The sequence below is a fragment of the Ursus arctos genome, unplaced genomic scaffold, assembly GCF_023065955.2.
Source record: "Ursus arctos isolate Adak ecotype North America unplaced genomic scaffold, UrsArc2.0 scaffold_22, whole genome shotgun sequence".
NCBI lineage: Eukaryota > Metazoa > Chordata > Mammalia > Carnivora > Ursidae > Ursus > Ursus arctos.
Genome location: NW_026622897.1, coordinates 20546555 through 20558806, shown reverse-complemented (window position 1 = coordinate 20558806; position 12252 = coordinate 20546555).

Below are 12252 nucleotides of genomic sequence, written 5' to 3'. Positions count from 1 at the left end.
AGACTCTGGAAGGGAGAGTCAGGGAAGGAAGTGTATTAGGATTCTCCAGAGAAGCAGAACTGATAGGATGTGTGTGTATAGAAAGAAAGAGATTTATCATAAGAAATTGGCTCACATGATTGTGGGGGCTGGCAAGTCCCCAGATCTGCAGTCAGCACACTGGAGACCCAGCAGGGCCCATGATGTAAGTTCCAGTTTGAAGACTGGCAAGCTTCAGACCAAGAAGAGCTGATGCTTCAGTCCAGGTCCAAAGGCAGAAAAAGACTGATGTCTCAGCTCAAAGCAGTCAGGCAGGAGGCGTTCTCTCTTATTTGGGGGAGGGTCAACCCTTTTGTTCTATCCAGGCCTTCAACCGATTGGATGAGGCCCACCCATGTGGTATGGTGGGGGGCAATCTGCTTTATTCAGTTCACCCGTTCAAATGTTAATCGCATCTAGAAACACCTTCACAGACACACTCAGAATAATATCTGACCCGTGGCCCAGTGAAGTCAACATATAAAATTAACCATCCCCCTGTCTCCCCAGGGCAGAGCTGTGGTCCTGTCCGGAAGGGAAGAGGAAGCAGGACCAGAATGGGAGAGCAGGTCCAGGTCTCCTGTCTCTGATGCTGTGGGAGCTCAAGGTCCAGGAGAGGCAAGCTCTTCCACTTCTGAAAGACAAGAAAGTACAGTGGTCAGAACACAGCTTTGCCTCTCCATTGTCGTGTGATCTTAGCATGGTACTTATTCCCTCTGAGCCTCAGTTTCTTCACTTATATCATTGTTTTCCTGAGAAGAATAAATGAGGTTATGCCTATATAGCACCTGCCTATTAAAATTATTTATGTGCCTTGACCTGAAGAATGTCAGAAATTCTACAAACGTTTCTTGCGCATCTGCTAAGTGCAAGGCACCCTGCTGTACACGGCAGGACATCTCCCTTTCTCCCTACCCCACTTTCCCAAAGAGCATCGGCCAAGCCAGGGTCACCTGGTACTGTGCTGTGCTCTGGGCATGCTCAGTGCATAGGCCCAGCGGCAAGTGAGGCTGTAGGCTCCCCAGGTTTTGGTGCCTGTTTCCCATCTTCCCCTCCTGCTCAGGTGGATGCAGGCCCCCTCACTGTGGGGTTTCCAACGACAGCCAACCTGGGTCCCAAGGGCTCCATCAACCCCTGCACCATTGCTTTGGGAGATCCTGGAGGGAGGAAGAGAGGACGGTGTGGAGTTAGGAGCGATGAGAGGCCAACAATGGAGTGTTCTCTCAGCTCAACTCAGAAGGGAAGAGGTTACAGGATGAACTTAGGGATCCAGACTCTTGAGTTGTTTGAGTGGGAGTTTTGGAGAACCAGGCTAAGGGCTCTGAATGGGTGAGGCCTGCAGCCTTCTGGAGAGATGGCCCTTCGGCCCCCGATGACCAACATTGGGTGGGCACTGCAGGAGCCGTGGGACCCCGGGCAAGCAACACGCCTGAGCTTCCTTGTCCGCATCTTCCAAACGAGCATGATTCTGACTACGCCTCAAGTTGTCGGACAGATAATACGCAGGCACGCATATCAAGCACCTTGTAAGCACCTCGTAGGCACGCAATAAACGTTCATTCTTGCCCTCCTGTTTCGGGTGAACTGGAATCTGCTTCCCTCATACTTCTAATGTCAGGGTTGAGTTCTTTCACCGAAACTTTGCACAATTATTCATGAGCCCTTCCAAATGAAAGTCATTTGACGTTTGAAACAGCTTGTTCGGTCTTTTTATTCTCTACCTAAATAAGAATACAAGCTACCATTTCTCGCCAGGCGTGTGCTGGGTTCTCCACACCCCGTGAGATAGTACTGCTCTCCACATTTACCAGCGGACTCAGGCTCTCTCTGCTCTTTTCCTCGCACTCCTTGCAGCTCCATCCCTTTGGGCCTTCTCCATCTGGTCCCCACCTGAGACCGTCCCCTCAGGGCTGGCCAGGGGCCTGTGGAGCTGCCAGGTCCCTTTTCGCTCTGACAGGAAGACCCTGAATCTCTCTCAGTTACGCACCGTGGGGGAGTCTTGTTTATCCGTCCTGTTAACATTTATGGTCTTCTGAGGGGGTAGTGGTCTGGCAACGACGAGCGCTCAGGTTTTCCGGGCCGTTGCCTCACTTTCTGGCGAACTTTGGCCTCACTATGGGCAGCGGGCCGTCGCACTTCTCCAGCCTGTTGCCACCATTTTGAACCCTGGTTCTGAAACCTCAGGCTTTTGGGGGAGCAGAAGGTGGAAGGATAGGGACAGCTGGACTGCAGCAGAGGAAGCAAATGCTCCTGGAAATGAATGGCTTTTCCATGTGTGTCCATGTGTGCCTTGTCAGAGGCCAACCACAGGCCCCCGGGGACCCCGGCAGGAGATGAGCCGAGGGCTGGAGAGGAAATGGGCCAGAGGCCCCGCAGCCGACATGGCCCCCGCTGTGCTCCTGGCTGATAGGAGGAGGGGGAGGGCAAGAGGGACAGAGGGCCCGGCAGGGGTCACTGCTTAGTCACTTTGTTAACTACTCTTTGGAGACCAGAGAGGAAATGAGTGAGGCCCTAGATAGAAGGGTGAAGAAAGGGAGACCAACAGACCAAGGGAGGCAGGCAGGGGAGGTGGGGAGGCAGGGGAGGCCGAGGCCGAGGGGCGGCAACGGTGGCTAGAGCCGTCGTTGGGGGACAGGAAGGAGGCCTGGTTTCCGTGCCAGCTCTGCCTGGTAGCTAACCCTCCTTCCGTCTGCTTTACCATTCCCGGAGACTTTCCCAGCCAGCCCCCCTGCCCCACTGTGGGCAGGACACTCCATTTCTCCGGGCCTCAGTTTCCTGATCGTTAAAAATGGGGTTGTCGTGCCCATGGCCCAGGGGCTTCTCAGAGCTGCTGTGAGAGCTGGAGGAGTGGGTGCGTAGAGAGGACGGCGCGAAGCAGAAACCACTGTGCAAACCCGGGGGTGTGGAAAGGGCAGAGCTCGGAACCAGGTCAGTGTTCAGACCCCGGCTCTGTGGCCCACCAGCCGAGGGACACCAAGCACGTTCCTTCCCCCTCCGGGTCTCAGATCTTCCCCGTAAATGAGGCTGACTCTTTACGAGACAACACCAGACAAAGGTTATTCACTCTGTTTTGCGAGATAATGGTTTTGCCATTAGCTGAGACAGTGTTTCTAGTTTTCTTAATACTGCAACATTCGGGCATGAGATGTGATGGTGTCTGCAGCTTCCTCCCCGAGACTTCTGCAAAAATAAAACAGATGAAGCTTTGGCCAGGTCTTCAGTTCTGCGTTGCCTCGAAGATGGTTGCAGGCCAGACACAAAAGCTGCTTCACACCCAAATTAACCATTTTAATTTTTTTAGAAGCAAGAAGTCACTGAAAAGTTGTATTAGGTGTTCACCATGGAAGTGGTAAGAAGGAGTAAGGAGCATGCCTTTGGTGGCCGTTGAAGAGACTTCTCTGAGTTTGGGGACAGGTCAGAGGTCACTGGGTCCCTGAAAGAGGATGAACCTTGAGAGGCCAGGCCCATGACCCACAAGGGCAGAGAAATGGAAAGTCCCCCAAAGCTCAGCCAATGAAAAGGTCAGCAGCAACCACGTTGGACCCGGGGTTGGAAGCGTCCCCCTATTTCTGGGACTTCGTATGTAAGTCTCGAAGATTCTGGTGGGGCTCCAGGATGGGAGTAGGGTCCCAGTAATGGAGTCAACTTTATTTGAATTTAATAGAGTGAGATTCACATCCACTTCACTTCTATTATTATTATTATTATTATTATTATTATTACTACTATGTTGCGCTGTTATTATTCTGGAATAGACTGGAGCCCGGGCGTGACACTAGGTGTCAGCGTGTGCTGTTCCCTGCTTCAGTGATAGGAACTTAGGAATGGCTGAAGCTCCTCCCCAGAAAAGGTTCCAGGCTCTTCTCCGCTGCAGCTGGGAACGAGGCTCCCGCCGGGAGGACAGGTTTCTGTGGCTGAGGGCCTGGTCGGAGAACTTGGCCTCGTCTGGACCCAGCAGGTATCTGTCTGGACAGGGCCGGGGGGAGCTGGCCGGGCACTTGAGGTCCATGGAGGAAGCAAGGCCTAAGGAAACCTCTCGTCTGTCTCTCCATGTGCAGGCCTGGCCAGCTCCCCTCTCCCATGCCCTGCCCATGAACCTGGCGAGATTCTCCCAAGTTCCCTGGCTGGGGGGCAGAAAGGAGTAGGGAGTTTCCAGAACATCTCTGTAGAGCTCCAGGGGGAGGCTTGCAAACTGGAAATTGTCAGCCTTCTCCTTGACAACCAACAGCCAAATAATTCTGGGAAAGGAGGAGGGTGGGGAGTTCCCTGCAGGGCGGCCAAGAGAAGCCACCCTCAGCCCCCAGAAAACTTCCAGTCCCCATTACCTGTGTCAGTTGGGGTCCAGTCAGGAGACAGAAATCACACCAGTCAGTTGAAAAAAGGATTAAGAATCCAGAACTAGGTATAAGGTTGGTCGTGAGGTCACGAGAGAATGCTCAGGTGTCCCGAGGAAACAAGAAGAGATTGCAGCTACTAGCCCAGAGATGTTTGAGGAGGGACCCGGAGCTCTGGGGAGGAAGTTCTGAGTGGGAAGGAAGGACCCGTGGGCTTGGGCCCAGACCTCTGAGGAAGAGGCACCTGGAGCTGGAGTGTGGGGTGCGTGGTGCATGGAGAATCTGTGAGTGATGGAGAAGCCGTGAGCATCCAGCTGCTACTTCGGACGGGCCTGCTGCTGGGGTGAAGGTGGTCGGGGCACCCCTTACTGGGGACACTCAGATGCAGAGGGAACCCTCCCTCCTCTGGCCTGCAAGCCTCCCTCTAGTGGCTCTGGTCACAAGGATCGAATAGGGAAAAGCTGGCAAAGCAGAGATGGGATTCGCAGAGCCCAAGGCCACTTTCACAAAGCGGTGTATCGAGGATAGGTCTGGAGCTGAGAAGCCAGAACTTTGAAGTACCATTAGGCACTGCAGCGTGGGAAACTCTGGGCTTCCAGCCCCAGGTTTACCGAAAAGAGCAGTGCCAAGCACAGAGTAGATGTTCGTCTAATACCGTCCGGCCTCTGCCGTGGTTGATGGCTGAGAGCACAGGGGCAGGCTTTCCCGGACTTCCTCTGGCTTGTCTTGAAAAGTTACCGACATTCACAGGCTGTGACAGCTGGAAAAGACTTGCATCATGGTAACAATGAAAACAATGACATCTTTAGGTAAGAGTGGCCTTAGGAACACTGACTCTAAATCACTGTGATCAAATCATACATGAAGGGTAAAGGACAAGATAAATAGATCCAGGGGACAGAAAGAGAACCGAGTCCAGAAATCCACCCTAGCACATATGGATAATATACAATAAAAGTGCTATGTCAAGCCAGTGGGGAGAAGGATGGTTTATTTAATAAAGTGTGTAGGCACCACTGGCTCCCTGAAAAAAACAGAGCAAGGTTCATCTTGATGCCTCACAAGTTACTGAAACTAAATTTCAAATAGATGAAAGATTTAAATGTATTTAAATGTACACATGTAAAACAACTTACGTACTGTTCTCCATATTTAAACAGTTTCATGAGGAAATATTTAAAACCATTTTAAACACTGTTTAAAGCAATTTAATGAGGAATACATTAGAATATTTATACAATCTCTGGTTTGAGGAGATTTTTCTAAACAAAACAGAAAATCCAGAAGCCAGAGAGGAAAAGATAGACATACATTTTTTAAATTTTCAAAGGATTGCAATGCCTGGGTGGCTCAGGTGGTTAAGCAGCTGCCCTCAGCTCCGGGCATGATCCCAGGGTCCTGGGATCGAGTCTTGCGTCGGGTTCCCTGCTCAGCGGGGAGGCTGCTTCTCCCTCTGCCTGTCGTTCCCCCTGCTTGTGCTCTCTCTCTCTCTGACAAATAAATTTTTAAAAAACTTAAAAAAAATAAATGTTCAAAGGATTAAAAGATCACATAGAGTCAAAAGACAAATTACAGACTGGAGACAGTATTTCAGTGTCTATCTACCAGCGACAGAGAGCTGACATCTGTAACACACAAGAGCCCCTCCGCACAATGGACAATAAGCCAGCAGGAAAATAGACAAATCATATGAATACGAAGCATCTGCATTTCTGCTGTGAACGGCCGATGCATTTAGGGAAAGGTGCACAACCTCACCAATACTTAGAGAAATGCGTACTTTAAATGTGGGGCGCCTGGGTGGCTCAGTCGGTTAAGGGTCTGCCTTTGGCTCAGGTCATGATCCCAGGGTCCTGGGATCGAGCCCCACGTGGGGCTCCCTGCTCAGCGGGGAGTCTGCTTCTCCTTCTCCCTCTGCCCCTCCCCCTGCTGTGCTCTCTCTCTCTCACACGTCCTCTCTCTCGAATAAATAAAATAAAATCTTTAAAATAAAAGCGTGACACCACTCTTCCTTCATCAGAAGAGTAAAACTTAGAAAGAGCCAGGGCTGAAGAAGAAATGGGGGCGGGGGGGGGGGGCAGTAGTCACAGCTGTGAATATGGGGATTACCCAGGCTTCTGAGAAAGGTTTCTGGATGAAACCTAAAAATATGCATCTCTTTGACCCAGCTCTGTCATTTCTGGTAGAGGGAGGGAGGGAGGGGAGAAGTAAGAAAAGAAGGAAAGAAAGAAAGATAGGAAGAAGGAAAGATAAGAAAGGCAGCAAACTTCAGTATGCAAGGATATGCATAAAAATTTTCGATAGCATTTTGCAAAAATACTGGTAGTGAACGATAGACTTATGTCCCTATACTGTAATGTTATGCAAATATTAAAGAGAGTAAATTTAAGAAGACAAATGCTGTATGATTTTACTTCTACTTTATAGAGACTTCTAAAGTCGTCAAACTCATAGAGACAGAAAAATCATTGGGATGCCTGGGTGGCTCAGTCAGTTAAGAGTTTGCCTTTGGCTCAGGTCATGATCTCAGGGTCCTGGGATTGAGTCCCGCGTCAGGCTCCCTGCTCAGTGGGGAGTCTGCCTCTCTCTCTGCCTGCTGCTCCCCCTGCTTGTGTGCTCTCTCTCTCTGACAAATAAACAAATAAAATCGGAAGGAAGGAAGGAAGGAAGGAAGGAAGGAAGGAAGGAAGGAAGGAAGGAAGGAAGAAAAGTGGTTACCAGGGGCTGAGGTGGAAGAGGGAATGGGGAGTTGCTGTTGAATGGGTACAGAGTTTCAATTTTGCACGGTGAAAAACCTCTGGAAGTCGGTTGCACGACAGTGTGAATCTCATTAACATTAGTGAACTCTACACTTAAAAACGATGAAGATGGTAAATGTTGCATATATTTTACCACCGTTTAAGAAAAAGAATACATTGGAGGGATTTTCATGATGTTAGGTGAGAAAAGCAGCTTGTGGAGAAATCTAGGTGGAATTTGTGAAATGAACGACATATTTACATAAATGTGAATAAATGTGACATAAATGTGAATAAATGCCTGGTGGTAACGCAGACCTGCCTGGTGTGACCTGAGTGCTCTGATTCCAGAATGCTCCCTGCCCTCCCCAAAGCCTGGGATTCCAGCAGGAGCTGGCGTTGGACTAGGCTCACTAGCTTTCTCAGCTTTTGGGGGGCAAAGCACCCTTTAGACGCCCACCCTGGTGTCTCCCGATTTCAACCCTTCTCCCCCAAACACCAGGCCCCCACGGGCTCTGGCCCCGCCAGCGAAGGCCCACAGCTGTTTCCAATATTCTGCACAAACTTTATTGAAATGAGAAGCCTCGTTTATCATCCCTCAGGCCCCAGCTCCTCCTGATTAGGTACATATGACCTGACCTGTCAGCAGGGCCCAAGCCCGCAATCAAAGAGGAGATTGTTCTGAGCCAGGAGGTAAGGGGGCAGGAGCCTGGGGAGCTGAAAAGGCCCAAAGGGGTTTCTGACCAGCCAGGGGTGGATGGGGAATATGCTCAAACTGAGGAAGGGGAGGGCAGGGCTGGATAAATTCTTTAAGGGCCACTGGTCTGCTTGTCTTCTGTGGCCATACCTTCTCTTTCTTGCCTCCAAGCCTCTTCCAAAAGACGTATCTTGTAGCAAGAATATCTCCCCATCCCCAAGCTCCGAACTCAGCCCCAATTTCTCTTTCCTTTCACCTCTGAGCCGTACCAGGAAACCCCTCCTGGCGTAATAAAAAGTTCTGCTCCTCCTAGAGTTCCTGGATCTGCAGAATCATCAACGCTCAAATACTGAAAATAAAGATGGCCTTACGTCTATCCTCCCTCTACATGGAGAAAATCCCTCTACCTGGTCAGCCTTCTAAGCTATGTGGTCCAATAGGATAGTCCCTAGCTGCATGTGGCTCTTTAAAAATAAATCTCACATCAGGGCATACATCCAAAGAAAGTGAAATCAGTATCTCGAAGACATGTCTGCACCGCCATGTTTTTTGCAGCGTTATTCACAATAGCCAAGTTATGGGAACAACCTAAGGGTTCGCCAAGGGATGAATGGATAAAGAAGACACAGTCTAAATATACGATGGAATATTTCTCAGCCATAAAAAAGTAAATCCAGCCATTTACGTCAACATGGATGAATCTGGAGGGCATTACACTAAATGAAATAAGCCAGAGAAAGAAGAATACCGTATGGTTTTTATGGAATCTTATATGGGGAATCTAAAAAAGGGGGGAGGAGTCAAACTCACAGAAACAGAGTGGAATAGTGGTTGCCTGGGGCTGGAAGGTGAGGGAAAAGGGGGGAAATTTATCAAAGTGTTCAAACTTTCAGTACAGCATGGAGACTGTAGTTAATAATACTGTATCATATGCTTGAAATTTGCTGAGAGTAGTTCTTAAGAGTGATCACCAAAAAAAAAAAAAAAAAAAACCAAAAACAAAAACCGGTAACTATGTGAGATGATGAATATGGTAATTAACTCAATCACAGGGATCATTTCACAATGTATGCTTATATCAGACCATCACACTGTACACTTTAGATACATACAACTTTTTTGGTCAATTACTTCTCAATAAAACTAGGGGGAAAATGAACTCAAACTAAAAATTCAGCTTCTTAGTCACGCTAGCCACATTTCAAGTGCTCAATAGCCACATGTGTTGGACAATGTGTTGTGAGGAGGGTGAAGGGTCTCGTATCTTCCCCTAGTTGCAAGCGAACAAGTTAATCTGCCAGTTTCATGAATGTGGGCAGAAGACAAAGGGCTTTATTATTGACAGCAACATCGGTAGCCAGAGTGTCAGCGTTTTCTTGCTCCAGTTTCCTGAGCTCCGGTTCTCATGAGGATGGCCAGATGATATGTAGTGGGTGGCAATACAAGAGAGGAAACCCTAGTTTCAGGAACCCGAATTTTTTATAATGGGCAGGAAGCTGGCTGTTTTTTGCTCTGGAGGAAGACATGATCTCTACCGTCCAAGACTGTTGGCTACACAAATGTCCTTGAAAATTGTCCAGAAAAAGATAGTCAGTGCTTCTGCTTGAAAAAATGTGCAGAAATGCAGAAGACCCGTGCGAATTTGTCTCCCAGGACCACGCCGATATGGAACACCTCCATCACTGCAAAGAGTTCTGCTGAACGGAGCTGTTCTAAACAACGGAGAGAGCTAGCTGCTTTACTAGGTCCTCCTTATCAGTTCTGAATTCTGACCAGAGGAATTGGAGAGAAATGAGCCGGCATTGGCTCTCTGCACCCGTATGTGTAAGGTTCAAGGTGTCTTCCTTGATGCAGGAGTCATTCACATCACAACGCTTGTCTTCTTAACTAAGCTGTGACAGGCTGGGTCTGAGTTAACATCTATGTGGTGCTTCACCCAGGGCTTTTGTGTGCTTTGTGGTCATGAAGACACTGTGAGAGCAAAGGAGACACAACCAGGACATTCCCAAGTGGTCCAACACTCCAGGGTAGTGGTTCTCAAACTTCAGTAAGCGTGGGAATCTCACCAGGAAGGCTTGAGAAGAGAACTTGCTGAGCCCCATTCCCAGACCTTCTGATTCAGGAGGTCTGTGGTAAGGCCTGAGAATTTGCATTTCTGAAATGTTCTCGGGGGATGCCGATGCTGCCCGTCTGGCCCCACACTGTGAGAGCCACTGCCCTCGTGGGATGAGGGCACGCTGGGCAGCATCCAAGGATTACACCCATGACAATTTTTGTCTCATGCATATTTGTGCTTTAACGCATGTTGGAAAAATATAACCAGCACACATCAAACTAGTTCCATTTTTAGGTAAAAATAAATTGATTTAAGGATATATTTACAAATATAAATCACAACCTCTCAGCTTCCACATTTATAGAATGGCATTATTACATTCCTATGGGAGTTTCCTGGGACTTGTGAGGATCTTCTTCCTTCTTCCATTCCCTCACCTCCCTTCCTTTGGAAGAAGGCAGTCTCCACAACTTTATGGTCCCTTTACACTCTAGGGGATACACTCTGTCACCTCTAAATGACAAGAAATTTTTAGGAGTTATTACAGTCCCGGGTTCCCCACCCTAAGGCAGAAGCTACCCTTCCCTCTGTCTGAAGCACGAGGACTCTAGAGAGAGGAATGTCTTGGCATCAGGGAGAGTGGAAGGTCACGGAGTCACTTCCCAGATGGGCCATCCTGGGCCCTCCAGCTAGCCCGCTGCCCTTGGCCCAGGACTAAGCAGCACCACCCTTCCCTTGAGTTAATAACAAAGCATCCTGAGCCCCAACCCATGTAAAGGGATGGACCTGAGCTTGGCCCAGACAATCCATCCAGGACAGATTCCATGTTCCTTTTCTACAATAAGGCCTTGTCTCAATGAGCCCAGTATTAATGATCATAAGGCCATAGGAATGACAAAATAGGACTTAAGGGAAACAAATACTCTCGTGACCATTAGCGTGAAGAAACCTCTCTCGAGGAGCCCCTTGAAGGAGCTCTGGTCAAACCAACGGGTCTTGTTCCTATCCGAAGCGCTGCTAACTGGTGGAGACAAGACTGGCAGAGAGTCAGCCTTGTAAGTGAACCCCTAAATTCAGGCTTTTGGCTGAGCCTGTGGGCTTCGAGCGGTGTTTCCATCACACCATTCATTCCCCAGGCCTTTCTGCTCCCTGCCCTCCTCGTTTTAATGATCTCAGACAGACATAAAAACGGCTGAGCTCAGCACAAGTGACTGAGACATGAGCGTTGCCTCAGGGTCCCCGTGGACCCCAGCTGGGTACCATGCCGCCCTCAGTTCCATTTTGACAGGATAAAGTGAACTCATTTATTCAGTTGTTTTAAGTGAGCTCACGCTAGGCAGTGCCAGAGAACGGAGACATAAATCTTTCCCAGCACATCGAGTCATTGCCAAACACCTTGGATAAAACTTTCTGCTTGTTCAAGACAGTTTTTCCTCCCCGCTAAAAATGAGGAGGGGAAAAGCACTAAAAATTGAGGGGAATGGAGGGAGGGTGTTAGCAGATTCTGGGAATGACAAACTTGTCAACGCTTTGGCCTAATAAAAATTCTTCCAGTAAGAAAGGCAAACTTTTAACTCAGAGATTTTCCTTCGTGCTTTCGGTGGGTGTGGAGGGCGTCACTGGTCATTGGGTCTGGCGGCGGGTTAAACCCTCGATGAGGAACGAGGGATTTTCTGACTCTCTAAAGGCGGCATCTTCACCCTTTGGGCAGTGGCTATAGCCTCAGGTGCTTCTAGACAAGAGCAAACCCAGACAGGCTGTTTGAAACTGCCCCAGCCAGAGAGAAAGCATACCTCAGGGGGACAGTCACCCAGAGAAGGGACAGTGAGGGGTGTGGCCTAGCTGATCTCTTGTGGCTGCAGATGAACCACTTTTGTTTTTCCCGTTCACTAAAATATTTTTTACAGTTTTTATTCTTTGCAAACACTTTAAAGCAACACACACGGAAGAAAGTCTCCCATCACCTTACTATCCCGATAAGGTATCAAATGGCTTTGTGTTTCTTGTCTATACACATACTTTGAAAGCACAACGGTGACTAGGACCCTAGCCACCCCTGCCCCCTAACTCACCTTTTTTTTTTTTTCCAGCCAGGAATTCCCACACAGGTCCATGTTCTAACTTTTACTAGTCAGGGTGTGGTCGGCAAACAGCACGGGCACCATCCAGACCTGCTCTCGGAGAGCTGTGGAATCACACGTTCTGTGGGTTATTTCTGTTTACACTGCAGTCTGAGACCGGGTGCACTCAAACGCATCAGCTAGGACAAAACTCTTCTCTACACTGGGGCCGCACGGTTTCGCCCTCGGCCACTTCTTCCCCACAGCACGGGACACCTGCGAGGGCTCCGCACTCGGTTGGGTGCTAGGACCCATAGGATCTGTGAGGAGGGTCTCTGCCTTCCCGCCT